The sequence below is a fragment of the Grus americana genome, chromosome 1 (assembly GCF_028858705.1).
Source record: "Grus americana isolate bGruAme1 chromosome 1, bGruAme1.mat, whole genome shotgun sequence".
NCBI classification, from domain to species: domain Eukaryota; kingdom Metazoa; phylum Chordata; class Aves; order Gruiformes; family Gruidae; genus Grus; species Grus americana.
Window position 1 is genome coordinate 86,167,454 of NC_072852.1, and position 13,087 is coordinate 86,180,540.

The following is a 13,087-nucleotide window of genomic DNA, read 5'->3' on the forward strand; positions in this document are numbered from 1 at the left end:
TTGAGATGTTTCTGTGTCTTGCAAGTAATTAAGCATTCCCTCGGAAAGAAACTGGCATGCAGGCTACAGACTGGGACCCAGGAACTACCAGGCTATGGACTTGTTCTGTTCATGAAACACTGCTTCTGCCAGCAGCCTTATGTATCCAGCCATTCATCCCCTTGACTGAAGAGCTCATGGAATAAGTAAGTTGAGTGTTTCACCCTAAACAAAATTGTTTTAATACTTCCCACATTCTTTTTCTCTCAGAAAGAAAATAAAGAATTTTATTCCAATACAAACTAAATTTGTGGTTCTCCTTTCCTACTCATTTTTCAACCAAGAGCTAAACTGATACTGCAGTCATTTATATAACCCCCTACTGTAACCTTGAGCAAGCTCAGAGACCCTGTACTTTGACACAGGGTGGCGCAAGCTGCCCAGTTTAGGAGTCGAAGGGGAGCAGTCTGTTGTACCTTACATTCTCTTGCAGAACCTCAGCTCCATTGCCTTTCAGCCTCTTGAAAGTGTTTAACCCTCACGGCTCTGCCTTTCAACTCCAGCAACTCGCTGTCCTTATTTTTTTATTGGGCTTCCAAGAACAAGTTCTATGTTATGGGATCTTTTTTTCAGCAGGGTAATTTTGCTTAAATCCCAGGGCACTTAGGAAATGCAACTTTCCCTCCCATCTACATAACTGTTTTTCCATTTGCTCCACTTCAGCATAAGCATGCAGCAGAAAGCAGAGCTTTTTGAAATCTTATGCAGCTTTCTGGAGTCATTCTTCAGATGACCAAAAGTCACCTGAATCTAACACAGATCTGCTCTAAGTATGGAATACTTCCAAACACTCTTATTGAAGCAACAAAATACTGGGATAATTGCAGTTTATTTAAGCCCCTCTTCCTTCCAAGTCAAACAGACAATACAGAAAAAAGTACAGTGGTACTTTGTCTATGGTATTCCAACAAGAGTTTGCAGTTCCTACTGTTCACAAATCCAGCAGAAATTAAAAATCTCATGCTTGGTCAAGAACTGGGGTCACAGCACACCTCCAAAGGAATTGACTGAAGCTTTGGAACATGGATCAACATGGATCAACAAATAGAAAAGGCTATTCTCAGGTGCTTGATAGAATACAGAGAAGATTGCAAGATACATACACACACACACACACATCTTTTCAAGAGATATACCTACACATTCATAATTTCTAGGGAGTTCATAGGACTTTAGTCACAACATGCACAAGATAAATATACATCTCACTTATGGGTGCACATTTCTGTTCCTGAGCTATGGCTGTGGGACTTGTGAATTTTATTTTTTCCCCCTTTGGCATCTTCAGAAACTCTGTAGTGTCTCATGTCCCAGTAAGCTTCAAATTAATTTACTAGGTCTGGGCATTCAGGTAAAAAGCTAGCAGCCAATATTGAACTTACCCAGCTGGATGCAGGTCTACACAAAATTGACTAAATATACCCAAAGTGCCCCGTCCCAGCATGGAACTGGGTTTATTGTAAAACTAGTCATGAATTCCCTGGCAGCTACGTCTCCTTTTAAATGTTCCCCAAATCCTGGTCTACAGCATAAATAGCTAGTTTTTATTCTAGGTGTTAGCATTATGAACACCAGTACTCAATCTGTGTGATGAGTGTGTCAAAATGCTTGGATTTTATAGGCAGACTGCTAGAAAATGGATAGATAAACAGATATTTAGATTGTAGCTCCAGTGAACTGGCACCAGTCTAGCTGTTTCTTCATGAAAATTTGCAACTGGCCTGTGCCAACTGAAGTTAGGATGCAAAGTATAGAATTACAAGGGTAAATATTTATTCATGTGCATGAGGTGTCCCAGCCAAACTGCGGCAACCCGAATGTGGTTCTACACATGGTTCTTATACCCTTCAAACGTTCAGATTCTACACGATTTGACTGATCACTAACACCCACACCACTGATTACTGATCATAGTAAAACTCTGCAAACCAACTATATTTCTGCAGCATTCTTGCTGCTTGTCTATTGATCCAGAATTCTCTGAAGTCAGTCTTGCTCTAGTTACTTATCTATGATGCTACATGATGCTGGGAGGGTTTCAAAGACGTGGGCTAGGATGCTGGCATTATCTTGGTTATCCAGGGGTATCCTTTATCCTTCTTGGACAGCTCTAAGCTTCCAAGAAGCAAAGTCCTTATTTCCTGGACTGGCCTGCCCTTTATTTTCTTTTACTTAAGCAGGAACAATACTAACGTCTCCAGTAAAATTTCACTACCTCATGACAATACAGTGTATAATGTGAACTAATATATGTATTAACAAAGTTAATACAGTGCCATGCTATAAAGACTAGTTGATATAATATTTAAGGAAGGGAGTTTTCATAATAACTGATACACATACTTAATAACAATAGTCATTAAAAATACAAGTGGATGCATATTCTGCTAAAGTAGATCGGAGGTTTTCCCCTCTCTGGTTTAGATTTATTTCCATTAAAACTCAGGAAACAATGCTCTAAGCAGAAGTGAGTGATGGCAGGGAAGGAATAAAGCAGAGAACATCTGCTCTGTAAGCAGAAACACACTGCTTATTTCAAGGGAGAACTGAAACCCATAAGAAGCCTCCTTGCTTACAGAAAGTCTCATTATTTGTGATGAAGATTAAGAAATAAACAAAAAAGAAAACCATTACTGTATACTAATGGCTACCAAGAGCAAGTGTAGAGACTGTGAAGCTGCAGGGTCTGGTCTTTCAGACTCCATCTTGGTCTGCCCCTCAGTCCTTTCACACTTCTGCGCTTCCTTAAATTCTCTTCAGTTAACTCTTATTAATTTTCTATACACTTCTCCTCTTTCTATGCTGGGCTTTCTTATGGAGAAAATGCCTTTGTACTTCACCAAACACATCAACAAACAAAACACAGCCATAATATCCAGAAGGGTGTTAGAGGGTTTTAATTTACTGATTTGCATGATTATTCTTCAGAAATCTGGGAAGGAAACTGTGCTATTTTAGACTTTTGAAGTCATAAATCTGCCCTTGAAAAAAATCATCTTGAAGATTTTAACCACTGAAAATAGTTCTGCTTTGAAACTGCTTGTCAAACATGTCCTCTCATGTATAAATAGTACCCTTCTTACTCTTTTCTCTGCTTGCTATTCTATTTGCTGTTCGCAGCTCCTCCCTTTCTTCTTCACTTCCCTTTCTTTCCTTGTCTGTCTTTTATAGTGAATCTGTGTGTATCTTGCTTTCTCTACCTCTGACTCCCACCTCTCTCACTCTTACCCTCCTTTTTCTCTCTTTTTCCTTTGAAACTCTATTCCGCTTGTCTTATCCTCACTCCTCCCTTTTATCCTCCTCAGCTATTCTCTCGTGGGTGGTTTTCTTCTCTTTGGTTTGTGTGGTCTGCCCTGCACATTCCAACTCTTTTCTCTTCAAGACCTAACATGTTTCTCACAGTGAGGAGTTTATTTATGAACTGGATTATGCTTTGCTGATCTGACCATTGTTTAAATAACTGCACCTTCTTCTTTTGCTTTAAATATTATGAGATGTTTGTGTGTCTGAATATTTGCAACTAATTATTGTGTGGAATTCTGTGTCTATAAAATGAATGTCTGTCTATGTAAATTGGAGCACATGATTGTCTATATCAGTGGTCTCCAAACTTTTTGATCATGTACGTCTATCAGTAAAATACTTTAGCATACCGCCCCACCAATATATGAATATTTATTTATAAATTGTATAAACGTACTACTGAAGTTCTAGTATTTTATTCCTGCCACCCCAAGGGGTTGTCTTGCACATCCCTTTGGAGACCACTGATATATATCATGCAGCCACATCAGGTGTGCTGGTTTTGTGACATTTAAGATTGATGAGTAGTTTGGGATGGGGAGATTTTGTTTCTCTCTTTCTGTCATGTCTGGGCTGTGATTGTTTACATTTTGAGAGGGGTGTTTTTCTGGTATGGTATACGATAATCTGCCTAGTAGAGGAAGGTTTCAGAAACTGGAAAAGTTTTTGAAGATATATAAATGCATACATTGCAAAATGCTGCAGCATTGAAGAAAGAATATTTAAAAACTGCCTTAAAATTAATCCCTAGTAAAGGACTGGCTGTCCTCTTGCCAGTGAAATTTTAAACAGGGTTTGGATATTGCATGTGCATGCATGCGTTCCTGTAGCACAGGAACTTTTCCCAAACTTCCTCATTCACAGTAGCAGCTCGTTCATGCTTGGCTTTCATTCCACAAGGAGGAGGAGGAGGTTTTGGGGGGAATATTCCATTACAGTAAAGGGGAGGAAGTGTTTCTGCAGCCATTGAACAAAGCAGGTAGTTAACTGCTTTCCCGACACCAGTGCAACGGTACAGTCTCACTGCTCCTTTCTAGGGGCCAGATGCTCCTCATAGTACGAAAACGAGGAAGAAAGGAAAACATATGTGCAAAAATTTACTACCGAACTGAGTAAGGATCAGATTCCGAAAGGAGCTGAGTGCCTGCAATTTCTCCTGAAGTGGGTTTCTTTTAGAATCAGGCCGGGGGCAAATGGAGGGGAAAGGGGGAGGAGGGGAGATAGAAGGAAAGAGGTCTGTTGTAATTGGTGTCTGGAAACCCCCACAGAGAGGATTAAGAAAGAAACTATGCTGTCTGGGAAGATATAGGTATTTCTGTTATTCTCCATATCCACAAAACTGCTAGGAAAGGCTGTGCTGTTTGGAAACTAGCCCTGGCTTTTTGAACTCTGAGATGTAGCACTATCTGCTGACAGTACTTCTTTTAAGCAGAAGTTTATACGTTTTATCATGCAGTGGAGTGTTTAATGTGCATTTATGCTTTTGTATGCATACTGGTGTTTTACATTGAAGGGAATCATGGTCACTTTATATTGTATGTAACATGAAGCTCATCTTTTAAACCAAAGGAAGTTCCTTTGGGAGTAGAAGCCCAAAATTCTGCTCTGTATTATCACAGAAGTATTTGTGAATTGAAAGCCACTGAGTTTTCATTTATTTTCTGTTCAGTCATACCGGGCACACTCTGCTTGCACTGTAGCTCACAGCACCCTCATTTTCTGCTACTTGTCCATGTAACTCACTGAACTGTAGGTACAATTGGAGGGCTATGCGGCATGCCTCATCCTCCAGCATTTCTCTGTATTCAGCCCAGTGATATTTGCAGATTGAGTAGGTAGACTCTTGTTCTTGCACTAGCAGGAGACAGGAGTGACCCAGAAGGATGCTTCCAGTCTTTTGTTGCTACATTGAAAGCAGAGTTCTGCTTTGGGAGAATTGAGGAACCCCAGTTGATTCATCCATGCCATTGCTGGTTGTGCTGAGGTTTGTTAGTACCTAGAATCAAGGAATTACCTAGCCTCTGTGACATTTGATCTTCAGCATTTGGAAGTGGAGTACAAGTAAGCACATATGTGCTAACTTTAAGCTAGGTTGCCACAGAACAGCAGATGCCATACAGCAGCATGGATTTCAACAATGTCAAGAGAGACTGCCCAAGGATCAGTAGTTCATGGTGTTAGTCCTGTACTGCCACACTGTACCTTCTGGGATGCACACCTGCAGTCACACCCGGGCATCCCCACAGGAAGCCCGGCCGCAGCAAGACAGCGGGGCGGACAAGGCACAGGCCAGGCAGCTCCTGATGCTGTGGCAAGCGAAGACCCACTCGGAAAACCCCCCTCTGAAAGTCGCTGGGGGAGGGAAACGGGAAGGAGCCTGAGGAGCGAGGACTTGAATCGGGGACGGAATCCGGTGCCGCCCAGTGGAGCGGCTGCGAGAGAAGGGCGGCTCCGCGCCCCGCTCCATCCCCGCGGCCTTGCCTCAGCGGCCGGCAGAGCAGAGTCCGCGGCGGCAGGGAACGAGGGACCCGGCGGGGCTGGGAGAAAGGATGGTGACCGCCGCGGAAGTGACAAGAGTGGCTGCCGCCGCCTCAAGAGCGTGGGATCTCGCAGCCCCCCCACCCCCATCGGCCGTCGCGTGCTGCGGCGCTAAGCTGGGCCTCTGCAAAGGAAAGCAGGTCGGGGGGAGGGGGGCTGGAGAGAGGAGGAGGGGCACGGCGAGGAGGGGAGGGAGGGGAAAGAGAAAGGGAGGGAGAGGAGCCCGAACAAGGCAGATTCTAGGAAGCGGGAGGAACAGAGATTCCTGTAGGAGAGGGATCTTGGGCGGGGAGAGGAGAGAAAAAAACGTTCCCAGAGAAGGGCCTGGAGAGAGCGCAAGGATCGGGAGTGCTCGCAAGCATCCGACTTTTTGAAGGCATCGATCGAGAACCAAGGGCTGTGCCGGGGGTCGGGGGACAAAGCGGCAGCGGGTGCAGAGCTGGAGGGACCTGGCGTTAGCCCGTTGAGATGGCGTAATTTACACGGTGAAAATGCTCTTTGTCCAACTTTTCTGATACCGGGAGGCCGGTCGGCACGGCTCTAGCGGGAAGGGCTTCTGCGAAAACTGCTTGAATCATGCTGGGAAGTGAAGGGGGTGTTGCTGGAGTCTTTCAAAAGGTATTGTGGCGGGCGAGCGGGCCGGCGGGGAAGGGCATTGTGAGCCTGGCCGAAGAGACCTAAGGAAGAGAGCCATGGTCGAGGATCCTCGGGTCTCTGCCATCCGGGGCGGGGGGAAGACCCAGAACAAACGAGTACTACTTCCGAAAGGGATTAAAACTCTTAATGTTGCGGGTTTTTTCTCCTTTTCTGGCATTTGCTGTTTAACGGCTGTGTTACTGGGACTCGAAGGGCCCAGAAAGACCCTCCCCCACGCACACTTCTCCTGTCAGGTGCCGTGTGTGGGCAAGGAGAGAAAAGCTGTGAGAAACTGGCTCACAGAAGTTACTATCAAACCCAGATATCTTCCACACGTGCATGATTTGTTTGGTGTGCTCCTATGCGTGTTTTCTCTATTTCCTTGAAGAGCCATAGTTAAATGCTGCTTTTGAAGTCTGAAGTAGGAAGGGAGGGGTAGATGTGTGCTGGTGGAACGGTAGAAGGAAGGCTTTGTGGCCTTCTCTGTGGGTGGGGTTGTTTAATGCTCTGGTGGGGGACAGATGGGTGTATGAGTGCTTGTGGCAGAGAAAAGCCATGTTAACCTATCTTTCAAGGAGATGATGCAAGTTACTACTACTTATGCTAAATAAATCTGTGAATGTGGGAGAGGCCCTTGTGATGGGTAAGTTTAAATTTGCCTTTCATGGATCCACTGAGATGATTTCACTTGCTTTGAAGTTTCAATTGCTATTACCACCCTCATTCGGTTGAGGAGAGGAGTGAATATCACCTGCTTCCCCCACAAGTTCTAGAAATATGAGACTAAATATGGGAAGCAAATCTCTCAAGGGGCATCCTTCATTAGTAGTGATATCAAGTCATGCACATTGATGAGGAAGGAGAGTGAGAGGGCAAATGGAAAAAACAAGGTCAAGACAGTGGGAATGAGTAGCTGCCACCGGACATATCTGTTACAGAGACAGATCTGCAGCCTCAGCTGGGATGAACAAGGGAGGGTCCCTTCTTATGTAGGTTCTAATTAGAAACATGGAAACTGGACATAGGTGCACCTCTTCTTTAGTCATAGCTGATCCACCTGCCCCAAGCCACTAATATATGATTTAGTGGCTATTTTTAGGTTTCTCTTCATTCCCAGTTTGAAATAATTCCAATGCTGAGGTTCCTTTGGGAGCAGGAAAGGAAGAGATAATCCACAATCATCCTTTGTCTTTGTGCTGATCTCTGTGCTGAAAAAAAAAATCTTTTTTTTCTCTAGAAGGTCATTCCCTAATTTCAACACCTTGCACCACTTCAGTTTATTTTGCTAGTGTTTTGGCAAGCCTCAGATAACTGCATGTAATTGCATCCTTTCCTTTACTGCCTTTTGCATGTATGACCTCTTAACCAAATTACACGTGCAGTTTGTAATTCCTTGACATGTATGTGTGCCCCTCTAGCCACTAAATGTTTTTTCCTGTCTTCTGAGTTTTCTCCTATTTGACTTTCTTGCGCTTGCACTGACCTGCACAGAAGTGTTTGTATGGCCATGTGTTTTGATACTTGGAAATACCATTACTTTGGGGCATTGAAGCTTGTATGAAGCAGGATTGTATCCTCTCTAATTTAATCAGTGAAACCCTGGCGAAAGGCAGGCATGATTTTTTGCTTTGTTCTGAGGTTCTCATCTCTTCCAAGTTGTTATCTGTGGCAAGAACAGCTTGGCTTATAAAGATTGGTTTTTGGAGGGGGTTAGGAGAGAGATGTCACCTCTGTTTTCTTTTGCCCAAGGCTGCTACTGTCTTTGCCTTCTGTATTTGACTTGCAGGCTGACCAATGACACAATGTAAGTGCTTTTGGGGGGAAAGGCAGCTGGTGGCTCCAAGGAAGCAGCTGCTTATTCTCCAGCATGGTCTCCCCACAGGCTGCCAGCAGATGTGTCTGACAAGAGAGCTGATCCCTCAGTACATTGAGAATTGTCTTCTTTATGCCTATACAAATTCACTGTGTACATTCCTCTTTGTGCCCAGGTGCAGATGTCTTCCTCTTCTCCCCTTTGATACTGCATGTCCCATATGCAGAGAATCATGTAAGAGATGACTATGGTTTCTCACCCCCTACCTTGTGTACCTCCAGTAAGGTAGGAGTTGCTTTGTGGTCAACTCTCCTTCCCTGGATATGTGCACTGTTATGAGATTTATGCATGCTTTTCCTCTGGCCTCAGGAATGCTTTCCTCTGTAGGTCTGCTGTCCCTAAAACCTGCTTTTTGTTGTTACCAGTGCATTATCCCTCAGCAGTCCCTGTGCAGAAGATTCTTCTAAAGTCCCTAGAGATAAGTGCAAAGTACTTTTAGAGCACATTTAAGGTTGCACAGTTTGTTTTTATTTCTCATTTATGTGGCCATATTGTGTATATTTACGGTACACACAAACAATAGAAGATGGAAGAAGTAGAAACCAGTATGTATGGTCAAGCTAGATCTTTATAATGTGATTTAGCCACCAGAACAGATGTCGATATCACTCAAAAAAAGCACTATTATGAAAAAGCGTTTGTTAAGAATATTCCAGATCGACTGTTCTCAGTTATAAACGTATAATGATTTTTTCCAAAAAGCTAAAAGACTCATTTCTATGAAGAGAAAAGTTGATTATAGCCTTAGGAGGAAAATTTTGTCATTATTTCCTTTTACTTTTTTTCATAAAAACCTGCTTTATTATATTTATTATATTACTATTATTGCTCTTATATTTATTTATTATATTACTATTATATCTTCTTGTTTAAAAAAAGAAAAATTTGTATTTTGTTAGGAAGTTTTATATCATCTTACTGCAATACAGTTAACGTACTTTACCAGGTACTAATTCCACAAATTCAGCAGTTTTCCAACTCTTTGCAACCTTATAATTTAGCTTCTGCCTGTTAAGTCTTGAACTGGACGTCCCTCTTCTCTCCATATTTGCTTATTTTATTTTAAGTGTACTATTGTTATGGTTTAGCCCCAGCTGGCAACTGAGCACCACGTGGCCACTTAATTACTCTCCTCCCCTGGTGGTATGGGGGGGGGAGAATTGGAAGAAAAAGGTAAAACTTATGGGTTGGGATAAGGACAGTTTACTAGCAGGTGATACACAATGCAATTCGCTGATCCCTGGAGCCTGATGCCCAGCCTGTCCCCTCCCAGCTTCTTGTGAAAATTAACTCTATCCCAGCTGGAAACCAGGACAACTATTAATACATGTGGTGTTTTAAAAAAACTAAATTTAAAAATATGTACTTTATGGAGGTACTAGCACAATATTTTATATAGAAGACACTGTCTTGCCTCTTAAAAAGTCACCATGGAGCAGGCTAATGCTCCTGTTGCAGAAGTGCTACCTGAAGATTGTTCTGGAGACCACTTCTGAGAAAAGAAGCAGCTTTGAAAGCCAGGCTTTTCTAGTCACTGGTTTGAATTTTCCATGCTTCCAGAGGTCCATGTACATTCTGCTATTCAGGGCTTGCTTGTCAAGAAAATTTTTATTCAAATGTTTCACATGTACACACACCCTCCCATATGCATGCATACATACATGTGCCCAGGTATGCACACAACAACCATTAAAGGGGAGAAAAAAAAAGTGCTATGCTGGGAGTGGAGGAGGTGCTGGATATTATGAGAACATAGCTTATCCAGTCTGAAAACCATAGCCTTACATACAAAGGCTGGATCCTTAAGGTCTTCGTTCACCTTAGGATGGAAATTCTCACCAGCCCAGACATGTATGTTGAAACATACATGACTTCATTTTCAGACAGGGTTGGGTTTTTTTCCCAAGCTTGCCAAGTAAATGATTCCTCTGCTGATTCTGCAGTTTCCAAGTGCAGTTTTCTTCTCTGTGCCATGTCTCTGGAAAATATCCAATGTGTCTAAATCATGTAATTAAACCCTGGAAGCTGGAGGCTGAAGACTACAGACTCTTTGTAACTTATTTCTGTTTTAGCATACTGATGTTCCTTCAAGTTACTGTAAAGCTTTCAAAGCTCCCTAAATGACCTGATCTCTCTCCCACTTACTGTAAAACACTCGCATGATATGAATCTGTTTGGCCCAACTCAGAGGCAGCATATAGGATACAGATGCCTGCGTGGAAGCCTTTAGCCTTACCACAGGTTCTCTCAGATCCTGAGGATGTCTACACATTGGAGCAGGGTTCCTTGGCAGAACTCTCTTATCTTCCTAACTATTCTTTAAGAAGAGAGTGGGATGTCGCAAGAGGGATATTGTTGCAGAGATTTCTGGGCAGGTTTTGAATAATTTCAATTTGGAAATTCAAATCATACTGTTTATAAAACTGAATTTCCAAATTTTAAGTTTCACTCACAGCTAGGATCAATTTGATTCCAGTAAGCAGTATCTCAAATGTTTTCTGCACCAGGAAGATGTTTGAAATTATTCCTTCTTGGTTTTGAGCCAGGAAGAAGCTGCTGGAAGCACAGCTGGATTGGGATGCTTGCCTGAAGTTGTCTCCCAGATGGTCCCTTCCCTTGCTAATGTCAGTAGGGTTTGAACAGGTGCCAGCAGCAATGGGAATGCAAATATGTACTTTTCAGTGAGTTTGCTAATCCCATTTGGAGCATGTGTTGTTCATAAAGGGGCCACCATATCAGTAGTTATTACTGCCATCATTATGGTATCAGGAATGGAATAGTTCTGTTGAAGAATGTTCATTTAATTACTAGTGCAGAGAGGATCTTAGTGGCCTTCTCCTCCAATATCTAAGCACGTTAGAAATCGGTAAAGGTGTAGTACAACATGATTTGAGAACAAACTGTGCCAACCTGAGACAGCAGTCTGTTCAAATCTAGCAGATAGATAGAGGCTTGACAGAGGGAACTTCCTGTAGTTTGCATGTGTCTTGGTGTTGTGTTCTGCTGGGACACGTGTGTGGAGTCAGATGCTGAAGAGTAATTAGTTGTCTTTGGGAGTCTTACTGTAGCAGCTTTTTGCTCAGGGCCCCAGGCTGAGCACCAGAAAGACATTTGGTGAAATAACATAATGGGAATGATACATGACTTGTGCTCCTTGTTTCAGTCAAAACTCCTCCTAACACTGACTGGAAGAATTGTGTTGACATTTGCATGCTTCTCATGGATAATTTTACCTGTCTTGAATTAGAAGTGTTTCTGGATGGTCTCAGAGAGCTGCAAGTTCCTGTAACGAAGGAAATCAAATCAGTGAGTAGATCCTGTTACCTGAAGAGAATGTCTTAAAAATTGTTTCCTAAATAGATTCTTTTGATTCTGTCTAATGAATTGCCCCAAAAGAGTGTGTACGGTGACAGGGTGTGTAGAAAACAAATCAGTCTTTGGAAACAGCAAAAATAAAAATGCTCAATTCTTTAAAAGAATTAAGCTAAAGCAGGTTTTACTGTCTTTGGTAAAATAACACCTACTGGACAACTCTAAATGGAAGGATCAGAATAGTAGGCTCATTGAATTGTTGTACTTGTCTTGCTTCTCTTGACTGGTAGTCTATACCAGTGCACTGTGCCTAATCATGTTATAAAGAGTTCTGTGGATAGAAATCAGAGTGGGAAGGGGAAGCTTACCCTAAAACCTTAGAAAGTTCACTTTAAATTAGTTTTTAGATTATTCTTTTGAAAAAGACTTTGCTTTTTTTCTCCCCAAATCATAGCAGATCAGCCCAGTGTTTTCTACTATATTTTCTCTTGTGCCTCTGAACCTGTGGTGTTCAAATTGGACAATCCCTGACTTTATGGCACTAATGCAAATGCACATGGGCTATTTGTATTTGACTGTGTGAACAACTCTGCCACAGCACTGATGAACTGGGAGCTGAGTGAAGAGCAACAGAAGTGGTTAGGAAACTATAGGGAATTTTTGACATGCTATTGAAAAGAACTAGCTTAATGATGACTGAAAAAGGGTTGCTCTGGAGTATCTGTAGTACCTGGGAGACTATTGACAGGATCCTAGGCAATGTGCCTAAAGTAAAAGGACTGGCTTAAATTGCCCAAAGTACATGACTTCAGGTTCAGTATTAAGATGTGTTTTCTTCCAAAGATCTGAGTAGACTGTAGGAAGTCGTGGTAGCCCTATTACTTGTGTCATTTAAAAATATAACTAGGAAAGCTTAAAGGAATATACAGACAAAAATCCTGCAGTTGACTGGGGACTGTAGGCCAGATGTTGTCTAAATAAAGATGCTCATCCCCCTCTTTTAGTTTCTGTTATTGGAGTCTCACCAGCAACTGAGGGAGGGACTACCTTCCTGACAGAAAATGTATCTTGGATCTGCCGTGTTACAACCAAGACTGGTTGGTATCCAAGGAATGGAAGTGGTGTGTTGCACTTGCTCCATTTTAAGTGTAATTCTTTAGTTTTGAAGTTGGATGTGGCTGTAACAAGAGCAGTGAGCCCCAGCAGGCGCACTGAAATATAAATAAGCCTTTGGGACACAGAGGAGATGTGGTGGGCTCTGAGATTTATATGTTACTGCTTTCATCTCTGGCACGAAAAATAATGTAGACATGCATTAGAAAGAGATGCTATGGGCCTGAAATATCTTTCTACTGTAACCTGCTTGGCCTTCCCTTTTCCTCTTAA

The 13,087-nt window shown here is 42.5% G+C and overlaps 1 protein-coding gene across 8 annotated transcripts in view; it reads left to right on the forward strand.

Annotated features, from left to right (window-relative positions):
- Nucleotides 1-4,482: 4,482 nt before the first annotated feature.
- LOC129197620 (ephrin type-B receptor 5) overlaps nucleotides 4,483-13,087 on the forward strand; it is an 81,508-nt gene continuing 72,903 nt past the window's right edge. For 2 of the 8 annotated variants that reach the window (XM_054806274.1, XM_054806245.1), the window contains exon 1: nucleotides 5,636-6,020. The gene's annotated coding sequence lies outside the window, so the exon portion shown is untranslated. Of the gene's footprint in view, nucleotides 4,504-5,635; nucleotides 6,021-6,111; nucleotides 6,499-8,529; nucleotides 8,615-11,552; nucleotides 11,696-13,087 lie in introns of those variants that run through there. The other 6 variants (XM_054806260.1, XM_054806296.1, XM_054806267.1 and 3 more) reach the window with 6 other exon arrangements.